Source organism: Chenopodium album, chromosome 11 (assembly GCF_948465745.1).
Source record: "Chenopodium album chromosome 11, dcCheAlbu1.1, whole genome shotgun sequence".
Taxonomy (NCBI): domain Eukaryota; kingdom Viridiplantae; phylum Streptophyta; class Magnoliopsida; order Caryophyllales; family Amaranthaceae; genus Chenopodium; species Chenopodium album.
The window spans coordinates 7,666,100-7,678,783 of NC_137844.1; the positions used below are offsets into that span (position 1 = coordinate 7,666,100).

Below are 12,684 nucleotides of genomic sequence, written 5' to 3' on the forward strand. Positions count from 1 at the left end.
GGTTAGATCATCAGGTTACTATAAATTCTCTGCAGCATCATGGATTGATAGCATAGCAGATTCAGACATTCAAATTTGGGTTCTGCAGCCTAAGCAGATGCAGCAACCCATACAGGTATGCTAGAGGGAAAAGCTCATATCTATCTGCATGACGAGATGCGTATAATTCTATCACTCTATGTTGTGTTAATTGTATGCTATCTATTTCTAGGGCATTGGATAAATTAGCTGAATACTGCTTACCACACTTCAGAATTAACTAGTACTTTGTAAAGTACTTGCTAAGAATTTAAAAAATTAGGGCAAAATTCAGTCCTTGTAAGGCTATACTTGCTTAGTCAAAACAATTTTCTGAATAGTGACTACTACATGTCTAAAAGATACTTTTATTACAAAATTTATTTGGAAAAATGATTACGTTCTACACAGCCAAGCTCTTGATAGAAGGCTGTAGTGTCGAGATATATGAAGCTCTCTCGAAGAGTAAACTAAACCTGTCTCTTCAAACCGGAAAAGAATGCTAGTTTCCAATTGTATTTCACAACTAGATATTTTGTGGATCAGAGGGAGTACTAGGCCAACAAAGGTCAGTAATAAAACATGCATAGAGTAAGCATCCGGGCAATCTGGCATGATGAGCTGCGGTAAAATCACATCAAATCATGACATATTCTTAGGTGACTGACTTTGAGGATGTAACCATTTTACAATGGCAACCCATTGAGCCATAATAATCATAGACATTAAGCTTAATCTTTCATTAAAAGCCAAAATTATAACATTAGAACATACTTTTTGACCAAAACATCAAATTTTAATTTGAACATGGAAAACAACCTTAAGATTCAACTTTAATTGAGGTTTATTTTCTTTAAAAATTACTTAATTCCATGATATTTTTTTTCTTAATTCCACACGTTGTCCACTGGATGACTTTGTTAGTTGAAACTTTAGAAGACTTCAAGATTTTCTTTTTCTAAACATTTTATTTAAAAAAGAAAGACTTTACTTTTTTGAAAGTTGCCATCGAACTTCTTTCACCCTAAATTTCACTCAAGCTAGTGCATTTTCAGATGGCAGATGCTTTGCTTCGTCAAAGTCTGCTTTATACGGAGTAAGAGTTACTCCTATATTGTAACGAACATTCTATAATAAATGTATGATGTATCACTATATACTATTAATGTAACACAAAGTAAACGTAACATGCACTACAAAAAATCGTGTTAGGAGTTCCATCCTCTAGTAAAGAGGGTGTCTTAATGTTTTCTTTTTCATCACCTATAAATATATACTCCGTAAAAAAAATGACACCTTATGCATTCTAAAATCGAATTTGAAGTTATTTTTAGTTGTTCAAAAATTACACAAAGATACCAAAGACGGTTGCCGAGAAATAAAGGGTGTACAATAGTTCAATACTTCAATGGTAGTTATACTAGTATGGTATTTACCAATTTTTCTCCAGCTCCATGTGGGGGGAGCCTCCCATGCTTAACGGATAAGCTGATGATTTTGGAATTTAAGATGCACCAAATTATTACAAGAGTGTAACATGGACCTATATTTGTTGTCCATTTCCCACTAGTCCACATAACACATTCTAATAAATTATTTAAAAATGGTTAAAACTTGATACAAAGAATGAATTATTGGTATTTCACCTAAAAGTTTTACTGCACAACAATTTAGGTGGGTTTGATCAATTGAAGTATAGTACCAATTTTGGACCATCCCATTTGAAAAGAGGTATCCAAAATCTTTTGTTGACATTGACAACCAATTATATTTTGACTATTTATGTTTGTGTTCTTTAGCGAATTTCATTAACTGTTTTCTTGATTGTCTATGTCTAACATATTTTGGACTCTGTTTTTAGTTTTAAGGGTGTAGATTAATAATATCAAATTGAATTCAATTTAGAACTACAATAAATCGAACACTAACTATACTTTATATTATAATATTTTCTCTTGGATTGTCCGTATTTCAACCCTACAATATCTTTAAACTACATGTCAAAGTAAAATTATTATTGTGAATAAATTAACATAAAGGCCGAGAATATAACAATACACAACATGGGACAATGTTTACCATTAATTAAATTTGAGTCAAAGTTGTGAAGGTATAAAGTTATAAACACAATCTTAATGATCTAAATTTATTTTCTTTAACATTTTTGCCAATATAAAAATGTAACACTTTAAAATTTATAATTACATGAAGATAATAAAGCCAACCATAGCTTCCTTGTGGGGGAATAAATGTGAAAGACATCAATTTAGTTTCTTTAGTAGGTGAGGAGTATTATTGAAGTTTGATCTTTCCCTAAAAATAACATGCTTTTGTAAAACATATTAGGCCCTCACCCTTAGGAAAACGAACAAGTTTATTCACCTTTATAAGTCTAACCCTATGACTATGTTTGGAAGATTGGGACCCATGAAAAGTTTAAGTCATTTCACATCCTTTTACTTTTTAATTTTTTTGGATTATAAAAAAATTTCATCAATTTATCAATTACAAAGTTTGGTTATGAGTGTACACTTGGATTATGTGCAATAATTACCTCTTTAATCCCTTCATCAAGGTGGCTTAATGGACTTATTGTCTTCAATCATGAGAACATAAATTTACCTTATCAAGCACACTTAATGAATGCTAATAAGTTGCAATCAGCCCTTATCACCCAAATTTTCTTTTCTAATTGCCGTGGTTTTTGGCTTTAAATTAGTGTGAACCTTATCGTGTATGCATGCAACACATCTTAAATCTGATATTTCAACAACACACAAGTAATTTTTTTGAGGAAAACAACACACAAGTAATTGGTTATTTGATCCGTGCAATACACTAAAATACTATAGACATATTACCATATAGTAAAAGAGGCAAAGCTAAAAATTTTGGGTACGTGTATGTAAGAAAATCAAATTAAAGAAATTTAGTGAAAAGGTGAATTTATGGGGTAAGAGGGTAAAAAATTGGTTGTAAAAAAAAGAAAAAAAAAAAAAAAGTAGGAAAAAAAACCCTATGACAAAAAGTAAAATAGAACAAAAGAAAAATGAGGCATAATAATATAGGAGCAAGAACATAAAACTTCACGAGTCACGACTATTTTTCCACAGAAAATAACCTCTATTATGTAATCAGCAACATTTTGGTGCAGCAGGTCACATCATACGGCAGGGGTTATTCGAACTTTTATTGTTAGGAGTTATCTGAGTTTTTCAGTCAGAGGTTACTTGCGTTACTCGGTCAGAGGTTACTCGAGGGGTTTGGACAGGGGTTATTTGAGGGGTTCACTCGGTTAAAGGTTATTCAGTCAGGGGTTACTCGAGTTTTTCAGTAAGCGGTTACTCGAGTTTCTCGGTCAGACCGCATACAAAAAATTGTGAATCGAGTAACCCTTGATAGAAACTCGAGTAACCCCTGACCAAAAATCTTAAGTAACCCCGAAAACTCAAGTAACCCTTGATCGAGAAACTCAATTATCCCTTGTCGCACGGTATAACAGGCCGCATATAAAAATTTGTGATATGCAATATGTATGTTTAGGAGTGAGGTAATAGTATCCACATAAAATATTTAATGTTATAAAATTTCACTTAGGCCCTGTTCAGTTCACCTTAAGAAAAATAATATTAAGTAAAAATAATTTCAGTTCAGTAAAAATAAGTTCAATTCAGTAAAAATAATTTCAGTTCAGTAAGAATAATTTCAGTTTAGTAAACTTCAGTTTTCTTAAAGAAGAATATAATAGAAAATCAGTAAAAATAATTTCACTTCAGTAAAATTAATTTAACTTTAGTAAAAATAATTTAAGTTCATCAAATATATTTTTATTTCAGTAAAAATAATTTCAGTTCGGTAAAAATAAGGTGAAATGAAATGGGCTTATTCTTTCAAAATAATCAATGCTTATAAATTTAGAAATAATGTAACACACATCGCATGCATAGCAGATTAACGGATTCATTTTATGTATATGACACCTGAATTTCTCTAGAATTATCTTTTTAAAGTTAATTGGGGGATTCACGGCTCCTGGTCTTATCATGTAATTCCACATTTCCACTTCATATAATTGAAAATCAAATAATTAATCATATGACCATATAATATATATATTAGCCCTACAAAAAGCTACATTCATTTGTACGTATTACCATCAAACAGCGATGTGCTTAATAAACTAGAATAACTTCCTTATTTAGCTAACTGTTAGTAATATTTTTTGGTGCACGTAACTTTTTTATTAGTTCATCAATCAACCAACAACATAATTAGCAAGAAACATCACATAGATAATTTTGCATTAACAATAGTATTGGTGTAACTTTTTGGGTGATTAGCGTGAACTTGTAAAGGGAGAATAATAAGTGGAGTTTGTGCACATGACAATGGTCCAAAAATAAGGTAGATACTATAATCTAAATTAATGAATGCTTGGAAATAATTAAGAATTAGGGAATCTCTTAAACCAACTTCCACTAATTACAACTTTATCTAGTTTAATTAGCATCAAATTATGATAATGTTTTATAGATAAGAACTTGCAAAATTACAACCCCAAGAAACCTCAAAGGTTAATTATGCCATAATCTCTTGTCTTCAACGCATGGGATCAACATATATAATACTAGCAAGTGTATAAAATTATTTATTAGGCCATTACTTAATTTAGTTGTGGATTTACACTCACCTTCTGCACTATTATATTCTTAATTTTATCTAAATCTTTTTCTTTGATTTCCAATGATATTTATATGATTACTACAATAAACATAAACTTTGATCAATTATGTATTTAATATAACAAATTTACATCATAAAATCTAACACTTCTGCATGACTTTTATAGTCTTGTAGTATGATGACAATAATCATTCATCGAAGGGGTTTGAATATCTCACTTGAACTTGTGCAATGAAAGCCTATCCGATTTCTTTGACACTGCTCAAAGAATTGATAATTGTTGTAAAGTTGGAAAAGAATAATCAACAAATAAAAAAGAATTGCAATAATATAATAATGGAGTAAATTTGGGTACACAAAAGCATGCAATTCAACCAATGTGAAAATAATAACATTGGCAAGTGAGACGAATTTGTTATTAAAAAAACTTACAAAGAATACTAAAATTAAGAGAAAATAACATAAAATATAATTAGAATTATCAAAGCAAATAAACCAAAAAAAAAAAAAAAAAAAAAAAAAAAAAAAAAAAAAAAAAAAAAAAAAAAAACTCCCTCCATATCTAAATAAATGAAATGATTAATCGACAACACTTTACAATTGACATAATAGTCTGGAACTTAATAGCAAAGTTGAATTGGAGGCTTCAAGATTGTGGCCTAAATTGTGGGAAAATTTGCGCTCCAAATTTTCTTATCTTATTAATCACAATATTATTACAACCCATGATTAGAATCACTCTTTACCACTGTATAAACTATTGACCAAATTTTATCCTACAATCCCCACTTTAAAGTGGACATACATGCAACTCCATCCATTTTTTCCATTTTCACAACTTTTTCATAACATTGACTATAAAACACAAATTTAAACACCAATGTAATAATAATCAAAGCATGACGACTGCATTACCTCAATTAAAAGTCATCATAAAACTCATATAAATACTACCTTACCATAACCAATTTTATTCACAACTTCTCCCTCAAAAAATACATAAGCTAAGATCATATCATAGAATAAAATCATGGGCTTTTTTAGTAGTGTTATTCCACTAACATTGCTCCTAATTTTCTCACTTTGTTCATCTTTAGCATATTCAAATGATGTCCAAGCTAATTTTCTTCATTGTCTTTCTAAGAACATTAGTCCACCCAACCCATTTCCTACATCATGTTTCACTCCTAACAATAATTCCTTCACTGCTATACTCAATTCGACTGCGAATAACTTAAGGTATTTGTTACCTTCAGTTGAAAAACCACAGCTGATCTACATGCCCTTAGACGAATCCCATGTACAAGCTGCTGTTGTATGTGCCAAAAAGCTTGGGATTCAGCTAAGGGTACGTAGCGGGGGGCACGACTATGAGGGTGTTTCTTATGCCTCTGAGATGGGTGATCCATTTGTTGTTATTGATATGTCAAAACTGCGGTCTGTTATAGTTGATATCGACGATAACAGTGCGTGGGCTGAGGCCGGGGCTACGACCGGGGAGCTTTACTATAGGATATCTGAGCAGAGTAAGGTGCACGGTTTTCCTGCAGGACTGTGCACCAGTTTGGGTATAGGTGGTCATATTACTGGTGGAGCTTATGGCTCTATGATGAGAAAATATGGTCTAGGAGTTGATAATGTGATTGATGTTCGGCTGGTGGATCCTAACGGGAAGATCCTCGACCGAGCATCAATGGGGGAGGACCTATTTTGGGCTGTCAGAGGTGCTGGTGGTGGTAGTTTTGGGGTAATTTTAGCATGGAAGGTTAAACTTGTACCTGTTCCTGAGACTGTAACAACTTTTACAGTCGTAAAAACGCTAGACCAAGGTTTGACAAAGCTCTTGACTAAGTGGCAGCAAGTGGCAGCTGATAAACTTGATGAAAATCTATTCATCAGGGTAGAAATCATGCCTGGTACAGTCCCTAACACCACTCAGAAGACTGTACAAGCCTTATTTAACGCGCTGTATTTAGGCAGCGTGAATCAGTTGCTTAGGTCCATGGCCCAAACTTTCCCTGAATTAGGCCTGACTAAACAAGACTGCAATGAAATGAGTTGGATCGAGTCAGTTGTCTATATTGGAGGGTACCCTACCGGGACTAGCACTGATGTTTTGCTCCAAGCAAAACCTTTGTTTAGGAACTACTTTAAGGCCAAGTCAGATTTCGTTAGGGAACCAATCCCTGAGGCCGGGCTTGAAGGACTATGGAAGAAGTTGATGGAGGCAGAAAGCTACATCATGATATGGAATCCTTACGGTGGGATGATGAGTAGGGTACCAGAGTCTGACACCCCGTTCCCTCATAGGAAGGGGACTATCTACAAGATCCAGTATGTTGCAACTTGGATGGATGGTGAGGTTAGCGCGAAATCAAGCATGGCTTGGATTAGGGACTTGTATCAATTTATGGAGCCTTATGTGTCTAAGAACCCTAGGGAAGCTTATGTTAACTATAGGGATCTCGATTTAGGGATGAACAAGGATGGTAATACTAATGTGAATGAGGCTCGCGCTTGGGGTTTGAAGTTTTACAAGAATAACTTCGATAGGTTGGTGAAAATCAAGACGAAATTCGATCCAGAGAACTTCTTTAGGCATGAGCAGAGTATTCCTCCACTTTCGTCACCCAATAGGAAAACGAAAAAGGATAAAAAAATTCACTTTCATAAACTTGGAAAGCATCACAAGGGGAAGGGGTGCTAGTTAGCGAAAATTAAGCTTTGCAATCATAGTCTCGAGTCTTATAGTAACTAATTTATTCTCTGATGTTGATAACAGGTGATGTGTATTTCTAATAACAAAAGAACTGGTAGTTGTTTTTGTTTGTACTAGTCATTTAGTGTGATTAGTCATGTGCAATATTGTGCATAAGCACGCATAAGTCGAGGGCTTGTAGTTTTGTATGAAGTGTTGTGTTTGCTAATGAAATCAAGTTTTTTGTGTGGAACATCGTCTCTAAATACGATATAATATCTTAAGCCAAAACTTTAAAGATCACAGGGCCAGAGCATGCTCTGTATCTGGTTATAAAATGTAATTAAATTAGTTTTATATCGAAAATTTGATTGATTCATACGTTACTATTTCTTAGCATATAGTTTAAGTGAAACTAGTACATTATGAACAAGATCCTGACAATCATGAATTCATGATTAAATATCTTTTGGTATACTGAACTGCTAATCATTGTTCTGATGATGAATATCAGAAAATGGCTTAGGTTTTGAATCATTGGGTTTTGATAACAATCATTTTCAAATGATTCTTCCCATAGTAAGACTACTACACCAATATGCTAGTGCATTATTATGTAGTAGTACAATATTGGTCTTAAATTAATCATCTGTTTCCTCACAAAAATCAAGGAAATATGCTCATACAATCATTCAGAATTGGTAGCATTGTTTCCATATCCTACATCCATGTGGTGATCTGGAATCTGGATTTTCCAACTCAAATCCGGACTGTACCTAACATTAAATGACTCGACCTTTATAACGAGTGTCTAATATTGAATAATATTTCATAGAAACCAAGTAATAATAGACACGAATATAACTTAAATGAATGGAGCTGAACTGATTCAAAATTAATTTAAATAACACACTCAAATCCAATCCCAACAACTGCTTTTTTTTTTTTTTTTTTTTGATCTTTTTTACCAAAGCAGCTTAAGCTATCAAGTTGATAATGTACTAAATACGTAATTGACGTACACCTTGTCAAATTTCTTTCTTTGATCATAAAGATGAATTAGAACATAAAATTGATGTGGAGTTAAAGAAAATTAAGTAGTAGTAGTTCTAAAAAATTGTCCAAGTTTTCTTAGAAATTTGACCAGGTGTTCATGAAATGGAGCAGACTCTTGAACAAGTGGAACTCCATCACCGGCTTTCATCCATGAAAAAGCCAAGGGAAAATTTTCAGGGTGTATGAACTTGATAGAAAAAGCTTCTTCAACACCATTAATTATTGGCAACAAAGTGATCATCAAAATGTCTAAGATATCCATGGTTTCACCACTAACATGTGTACCTCCTGAATATAAATACTTCACATTTGCTTCCAATTTGTTCATATTTTCTTGGATTTCTTTGATGATTTTGTCCTCTTCATCATCATTGGGGGCTTTGACAACCTCCCGAAGTTTCTCAAATAGCTGTACACACTTACATACATACATAATTTGTGACTCGGTAATTGTAGATCCGTTACATGAACCAAGATTTTATAAATTTCATCATATAATAGATTGATAATATAAGGATTAGCTCATCGAGGTTTATAAGCTTATGTGATTCTAATTTTTTCACCAATACATGATTAGAGATATTGAACGTCATTTTTGTCAACATTAGGCATACATGAAAGTTTAGCTGAATGTATTAAGAAATGAGCTCTATAATGTTGAGTGTGGTTCAACAAAATAACACAATCAATCTAGGTTATAAATACGACATTGTACTAATAGTGCTACACAATAATTTAAACAACAAACATATATATTAAGTATAATTACCTGAAGATCGATAAAATTGACCCAAAACCGAACTTTGGCTCGTTGATAAGGATCAAAAGGTAAGAGTTTTGGTGAACTTGTCCAAGTCTCATCAATATATTCAAGAATTACCAAAGATTCAGGAATAGGCCTACCTTGATGAACAAGAACTGGAACCAACTTCTTAACTGGATTATACTTAAGGAGCAATTGACTCTTGTTTTTCATGTCTTCTTCAAAGTAATCATAGGATATACCCTTAATTTTAAGGGCAATTGTTACCCTTCTAACCCAAGGACTTGCCCACATGCCATGTAACTTCACCTCTGCTTTTGTCTCTGCCATAATTTTTTTCTAATATTATTATACTTGGTATATGAAACTATAGATTATATGCTTCGCTTGATGTTTTATGAACGTGACAATTTTGATATTGGTAGATATAACTAGGTGGGTAGAGGCCAAAGTTAGGCTTACCTAAAAGGGGGCCATGAGCCCATGAGATAATACTGTATCTGACAAGATTAACCTTGGCCATCCTGTCCACATGATTGTATTTGAGCAACCAATCAATATTGTCAAATATATTGTGCTGCACCAACTTGTCCCTTCAATTTGATATCAATTTGTTTTTGATATATTATTAGAAAACTATGGTCAAAGACAGTATATAAATAATGAAAAAAATGTCAAACGTGTCGAGTATTTTGGGACGGATGGTGTATATGTGACAATTTTTTAGAGACAAAAAACTAATGCATTGACATGTATACCAAGTTTGATGATGTCAGATCATTTATTTTGAGATAGAGAAAATACTAAAAGATGGTGTCCTTAAAAGATTATCTCTTTGTTTGTTTGTTAAGTTTTTCAACTTGCAACCCCACTGCTCTCTATCTCTATTCCTCTCCTCCTCAATAATTTAGTAATCAACAATATAATCTTTCGTAAGTTCATCACTTTGATTAAGCCATTTAGGAAATTCTAGTGTAAAATGTCAAAATAGTGATGATCTGAGGAATTAGCTAGATTTTGCAGGATTTTTTCCCTGTTTGGTGATTAGCTGATTGTATTTACAAGTTTGACTAGCTGATTATACTAGCTTATTTGACTAGCTAGTTGTAAACACCTGATTATGTAAGGCCTTGTTTAGTTTACCTTACTTTTACTTATTTCAAAAAAAATAAGTTCAGATCAGATCAGAAAAAATAAGTTCAGATCAGATCATCGTTTTATGTGTAGTTTTTTATCGCTAAATATCTTTAATTTCGTAGTTAAAAAAAATACTGAAAATTACATATTAATAAAATACACATTATTACGAATCTAACAAGACCCTGCTTGATATATTTTTTCCGTATAGATTATCGTATATTTAAGGTTAAAGTTTGGTCAAATCTGACATTCAAATCAGTTCAGATTAGACCATATCAGACCATACCAGATTAGATTAGACTAGATCAGATAAGTTCAGATAAGCAAATATAAGGTGAACTAAATAGGGCCTAAAAGTGTTGGTAAATAGCTTTTTATTATTAGCCATTTTAATGTATTTAATACCTAAAAAGCTAATTGTTCAATAAGCTAATTGCAAAAAGCTTTTATTATGAGCTTTTTGGACCCAAAAAGCTCTTTAATTAAGCTACTTATTAAACACCCAAATTAGCTTTTTAAAATGGTCAAACTTCTAATAGTGCTCAAGCTTTTCAAAAAGCTCTTTACCCAAACAAGGCCTTTGTCATATCCAATATCCATTGTTTCATGGGTTCTTCTTCACCTTTTACAATTGCGAGGCCTCAAATAGATGCCATCCTTGACAATATCAATGGTTATTTTCCGGATTCCATTTACTTCGTATTGAGGTTGCCTTCTATTCAAGGGATGGAGTGTGGTGAAGGACTAAGCAATATGTCTAGCATCCTCATATTGCATGTAAAAATAATTAACCTTCATGTTTTTCCATAGAATGTTCAAATTCATCTTGACGTAGTTCTTGATGTTCTTTTCTCCTTCTATTATCGGTCTAGACATAATGCTTCTTAGAGACGTGACAAAGTGTTACAGATATACAACAACAATTTAATTTAATTAATACGCAATTAACTAACATATAATCAAAATCTTTCCTCCTTGATAATAAAAATAAAGTACTCCGTAGAACATAAAATTGGAGAAAATTACACTTTTCTAAATAGTTGTCTAAGTTTTCTTAGAAACTTGACCAAGTTTTCATGATTTGGAGCAGATTCTTGAACAGCTGGAACTCCATCACCGGATTTCATCCATGAAAAAGCCAAGGGAAAATTTTCAGGGTGTATGAATTTGATAGAAATAGCCTCTTCAACACCATTAATTATTGGCAACAAAGTGATGATTAAAATGTCTAAGATATCTATGGTTTCACCACTAACATGTGTACCTTTTGAATATAAATCCTTCACATTTGCTTCCAATTTGTTCATATTTTCTTGGATTTGTTTGATGATTTTGTCCTCTTCATCATCGTTGGGGGCTTTGACAACATCCCGAAGTTTCTCAAATATCTGTACACGCATACATAATTAGTCACTCGCCAATCTTACGTGATTCTAAAATTTTCACCCAAGTATAATTAGAAATATTGCTCGCCATTTGTCAACATTAGGCATTGATTAACATGAAAGTTTAGTTTAATGTATTACGAAATGAGCTCTATAATGTTGAGGGTGGTTCAACAAAATAAAACAATCAATCTAGGTTAAAATGCAACATTGTACTAATAATGCTACACAATAAGTTAAACACAAACATATTAAGTATAAGTACCTGAAGATCGATAAAAATTGACCCAAAACCGAACTTTGGCTCGATGATAAGGATCAAAAGGTAAGAGTTTTGGTGAACTTGTCCAAGTCTCATCAATATATTCAAGAATGACCAAAGATTCAGGAATAGGCCTACCTTGATGAACAAGAACTGGAACCAACTTCTTAACTGGATTATACTTAAGGAGCAATTGACTCTTGTTTTTCAAGTTTTCCTCAAAGTATTCATAGGGTATACCCTTAATTTTAAGGGCAATTGTTACCCTTCTAACCCAAGGACTTGCCCACATTCCATGCAACTTCACATCCTTTGTCTCTGCCATAATTTTTTGGTTTAATTTTTTTTTTTGTAAAAAAAAAAAAAGAAATTTGGTAATTATAATTTGATTGTTAAACTATGATATATGCTTGATGCTTTATGAACGTGACAATTATGATATGGGTGGGTCGATAATTAATTATAGTAGGTTTTATTTTCATCCATAAAATTGAATTGCAACCGACAACATGTAATCTTGGCCATCTATTGTCCACAAATTTTGCATTGAGTAACCAATCCACGTAGTGAAAATGTACAATATTATGCTCCGCAATCCTCCACATGAAACTAACGGCTAACGCATTACGCACCAACTTCTTATCAGACATTATAACCTCTCTTTTTTCTAAAGAAATGC

The 12,684-nt window shown here is 32.6% G+C and overlaps 3 pseudogenes across 1 annotated transcript; 1 reads left to right on the forward strand and 2 right to left on the reverse strand.

Annotated features, from left to right (window-relative positions):
• Positions 1-5,711: 5,711 nt before the first annotated feature.
• Positions 5,712-7,646, forward strand: LOC145568443 (monolignol oxidoreductase AtBBE-like 13 pseudogene; annotated as a pseudogene).
• Positions 7,647-8,087: 441 nt separating this feature from the next.
• On the reverse strand, positions 8,088-9,548 carry LOC145566191 (glutathione S-transferase U9 pseudogene; annotated as a pseudogene).
• A 1,630-nt stretch (positions 9,549-11,178) lies between these two features.
• Positions 11,179-12,413, reverse strand: LOC145567303 (glutathione S-transferase U9-like; annotated as a pseudogene). The gene is made up of 2 exons (XR_014095548.1): positions 12,009-12,413; positions 11,179-11,746 (listed from the first exon to the last, which is right to left on the reverse strand). The product of XR_014095548.1 is annotated as a glutathione S-transferase U9-like (transcript).
• Between the last annotated feature and the right edge of the window lie 271 nt (positions 12,414-12,684).